Source organism: Gallus gallus, chromosome 5 (assembly GCF_016699485.2).
Source record: "Gallus gallus isolate bGalGal1 chromosome 5, bGalGal1.mat.broiler.GRCg7b, whole genome shotgun sequence".
Classification (NCBI taxonomy): domain Eukaryota; kingdom Metazoa; phylum Chordata; class Aves; order Galliformes; family Phasianidae; genus Gallus; species Gallus gallus.
Window position 1 is genome coordinate 56,915,581 of NC_052536.1, and position 5,101 is coordinate 56,920,681.

A 5,101-nucleotide genomic window follows, 5' to 3' on the forward strand; every position below is an offset into this window, starting at 1 on the left:
CATGCTTTTTTTTTTTTTTTTTTTGCTGCACTCCTTTTGCCAAATGAGACCTTTTCTATGAAGTCCAGATGAGAGGAAGGCTACATAAGTAGGCAGTGGGAAAATGCAGTCTGACTTATGTACCAAGAAGCAAAGTCCTGAGGTCAGTGTAGAGACCACTCACCAAGAGGGTCACAAATGAAATTTGAGACAAGATGGAGCACAAAGTGAGAAATTTCCAAACCACTGCCTGTGAGAGAAAGTAGCTGATGAATCACATTGTCTGTTTTTTAATCTGACCATATTTCTGTTAGTCAGTTCATTTCTGTTTCAGGGATGGACCTCGGGGTAAATCAGAAACGGGTCCATCAGTCTCACTGGAGGAACATCACTGTAAAATTGCTCTGAAATCTGAATCAGATTCAATATCTGCTGGGTAAACATTAATCAGCTCTCACCACTAATTCCTTGTGCAAAACAACACATCATTGGCCATTTCCAATAACATCATTGCTAAGGGAGTTGGGAGAGATGATGGGGAGGGCAGAAGGTCTTTCCAGAAACACCTTATTTAAGGTTTTGAAATATCACTCTGAAGAAATCAGGATTTCAGAACAGAAGATAAGGCAGAATGTGAATCATGAATAGATTTGATAAGAGGATTTTTTTGTTTGTTTGTTTCTTTAAATGCCATTAATAATTTACAAAAGTGGAGTAAGCAGCCCTTTCACTACTTGGACATAACATATCATTATTGCTAACCTTGCAGAAGCTTCAGAGCTCCCAAGGGGATAATGGGAGCCTATAACTGGTTTATCAAATACTATATCATAGCTTTAATACACTGCTCACTATAACTGGAGTTAGAACTGTGAAAGCACTTAGGAAGAGACACACACACACAGAGGCACAATCTGTTTTATAGATCAGTTTAAACTTCATCTCCTGCATTTGTCATTTTGAAGCCTAATTCCCATTTCCATCCGAAGTCCAGCAGGCGTTTTTAGCCCCACCATCTTTTAACATTTTGCTGCTTAAATCAGACTCATGCGTGGACTCATTCACCTCTGTTGTGGCAGCTCTTGAACTCTTACTTACCGTTTGAACATCCAGCTTTAAACTGAGTGGAGAAGTGGAGAGCCAGCTGCTAAATTGAGTCTGGTCCTTTCCAAAACTTCATCTGCAAGAACGCTCACATCCCCTGTAGTCTGCAAAAGCATCTTCCCAGCAATGCTGTCCTCTGCATGAGTCATTCTAATGGAGATTGAAAGATTGTTTGTGTCTCAAAAATGGACAGCTCTGACCTGATATGGTTAGTAGGTGATTTCCCAAAGCCTTAGGTTTCCAGTAATTTGTCTGTCCATGCTCTTAAATTCCGAAGATTAAAATAAATTAAAAAAAAAATCAAAAGGATTTTAATTATTTTTAATGACTAAGCGTGCAGATTTCATAATGAACTAGGCTATTCAGAGAAAGTTAACAGTCAAAATAAAAGATAATACGGCTCAAGCAAAGCCACACACTTCCATTTCCACCAGTATTTCCAAACAAGCTGTTTGCTTTCCCTGCTCCTTCACGTAGGTTATAAATAAAAACTGCAGAGCTGAAGAGCTGTCAGGAAAGGCAATGGGAGTTTGCAAACACAACGGCTTTTTGGCTAATCTTGTCTCACATCAGTGGCTCACATACTAATTTGATTTGATTCTGGATAAAGGTCCAGGAGGTGAAATTCTCCTGCTGGCAGCACAGTTCTCCTGTCCTGGAATAACACACCTGTAGCAGAACAGAAATGAAAATATACTCAGTTGGGTTGGAGGACCCAAACTCAAACGACATTCCAAATATTTACAGCAACAGAAATTCGATGACCAATGCTTAACCCTTGTTTCTACTAGGACTTCTTTCTCAGTATTTCATTAAATCCTCCTTCCTGTAATATTCTTGCTCCTAGTTCTACCACGAGGCACCAACGGGATCAGTCCTCATGGTGACACTTGAGTGACACCTCAGCCTGTTAACCCTCCCCGTGGAAGACCCACTCAAACGATACAACCTAAGCTATACTGATCTTCATTTTACCCAACAGTTCTTCATTTCTGCTGCTTTTCTCCTGATTTAGGCACTGGGATGGGCTGCCCAGGGAGGTGGTGGAGTCACCGACCCTGGAGGTGTTCAAGGAACGTTTGGACGTTGTGTAGAAGAACGTGTAGAAGAACCACCATGATATACAGACCAATCTGCTACCTGCTCTATGGCAGTGGTCAATATTAAGACCAGGACTGTCAACAGTGGGCAGTCTGCCCAGGCACCACTTGACTCGCATATAACCTTACAGCTCTGGTTCAGGCCCCAGAAACAACATCTCCCTTCCCTTACAAAACTGTTCTTACAGTGATTAAGACATCAGGTGCTCTTAATTTTCACGGGCTGGTTATTCTTTTTCAGTGATTCTCAAAAGCAGCGTGTTTTCTGCAGCAATGACCTAACATGGTTCTCATGGCCCAAAGCGACAACACTAACACCAATTTGCAGCCATTTGTGTCTGCGTGCCTCAAGGTGTCACATCCCTTTTCCAGGCTCAACTCCAAGGAAGCTTCAGGAAAAGCAAAACTGAATTTTCCACCCATAGCAACAGCGCTCTCCTTGCTGGCCATGCAGGATCACTAAGAGCCTCCACGAGTTAATGAATAGTGATAAATAAGAGGTTTTGTGTGAATGGAAGATAAGGTACCATGTGAAATTGATTCAGATTCTCCTCCTTCTGCACAAGACTGAAGAAGAACACGCTTAAGCTTTTTACTGTCCAACGTAACAAGCCTAATTGCGATAACAAGTTATTTTGCTTCCATTTGTTGTCAAACAGGCAAGTCAACGGATGGCTCTCGGTGTGTCCAGGCAAGAGAAGAAGGAGTAGCTGATATTATTCTGTTGTTCATTTCCTGTCCATAAAACCATTTCATCTCATCAGGAGCTCAAAGCATTTTCCATTGCACTGGATTTATGAGATGCATTTTAGCATGCATTTTGCCCCTTTTTCTTTTTCTTTGATACATGACAAAGGCTGGGGAAATTCACCTTACCCATCTGCCATGCTGGGAGGGCTCTAAGCTCCTATGTAAGAATCAGCACACAGATCTTTAGCTATTCTGCATTGTGACCTGTGCTATAAAAGCATTAGAAAATTCTATAGGAAAATGAAGAAATACAGAGTGCCTTGGACATTTACATGTTGTAAGTCCATTTTATGCATAAGTTTGCAATATTTGTCATTTATTCAGAAAGTTGGACTACTTTTGTAAGAGCCCTGTGACTGCTACACTGCACTGATAGGCCATTTAAAGCTGGAATTAACGGAATTAACTTCTCCCTGCACGTTTTTGCTACTTGTGTTACATTTTATAAGTCCCAAATCCCAAACGCATCCTATGTGGGATGTGTTTTCAGGTATTTCTTTAGTTCTTGAGAAAACAAGGCCTTCTCCTTCTGTCTCAAAAACAGTTGGTTCCATTAGGTTCTGGTGGAAGCATTCCTTGTGTAAGAAGGAATCCACTAAGGCTGCTCATGAGAGTGCTGTACTGCAGAACAGGGCCAGCAAGGGCATTGCTCAGAGCAGGACGTGGCTCCCTTGTGCCGTGGGTTGCACCGTGCCCAGGGCAAAGTCCTTCCCCTTTGGACACCCCTGTCTGGTAGTGGCACAGCAGAGATTTCCAGGGCTTTTCCACCTTGCAGTAAACCCCTGCTCAGCAGACCTGCAAAGCAAGCATAAAGACCAAATAAACAAAAAATATGGGAACCCCGAAAGCTAGCATAAAGATAAAAAAAAATATATGATTATGAACTGATAAAATGGGTACATCTGCTGAGTCCCTTTGAAAAAAGGAGAAAGTTATAGCCCTAAGGAAAGCTGCTCAGGTTTCAATGGACGTGGTGATCATTTATAACTTCTTGCCTTTAAGTAAGAAGTGTTTTATGGTGTCTTCCTCTTCCTATTACTTCATAGTGGGAATTGGGCAATGGCTGTTATTTACAGATATTAACTAGATCACAAAAACAACAGTTCTTTATTGCTCCCTTTGAAATCTGGCGGGATTCACAGAAACTTAATTAGAAACATGGAGAAATAAGATCAGAAGAGACAGCTGACCTACAAAACATGTTGCAATAAAGGAAGCTGTTTTATTAAATATTGTAAAAACAAAGTTTTTTTTTTTTTCCGAAAAGGGACAATGCTGAGATTTAGGAGATGTGTTTCTGCTCCTGGCTCTGCTGCAACTCTCTGAGAGAAGGGTATAGACATAAAGCCATGTTCCTTACAGACAGCTAATGACATGCTCACTGCTCCACACTGTCTGTTCTCACACAGTGCCTCCACACCCAGCAGGACGTTTCCCTGCCTTCCTTCAGACAGCCTTCATAAAGCAGCAGGTCCCTGATGGGAGGTGTTGACCTCAGGGCTCCAAACGCTGGCCTTAAGGATATAATATACTGAGGTTTTAACAGCCAAAGGATGTGGTGGAGGCCTGGCCTTGAATGTCTCCAGGGATGGGGCATCCACAACCTCCTTGGGCAACCTGTTCCAGTGCATCACCACCCTCTTAAGAAGATTCCTGGAAGACCATGTCTGTTCAGTGCATATTTAGTGGGGTTTTCCTCAGAGATGCTTGCACAGGAAGGAGACAGGTGGCCAGGTATCACTAAAGGGTCTGCAGATTATTTAGCACCTGGGGAGATGTGTCAGCAGTGCCAGTGATTCCCCAGACCTCAGTCCCTTGAAGCAACACTGGATTCCTATTAGCAGGACAGCACTGATGTATCTGGCTGCCAGTTGGATGGTGACCAACTCAACCTTGGAGCATGAAGACTCACCTGCAGAATAAGGCTTCTTAAATCTGTTTGCTTTAAGCTGGAAGGACAAACTGTGGTTACTTCTGGAAGTGCCTTTCCATGACTTCCGAGGAGGAACATCGCTTCTAGTCTCTGTTTCCCCTAGGGGCTTTTCAAAAAGAGGACCCTCATGTAGCCTCTCTGGGCAGCTGTTCCAGCACCTCACCACTCTCAGAGTAAAGAACTTCGCCCTGACGTCCAACCTAAATCTTCCCTCCTTCCACTTAAAACCATTCCC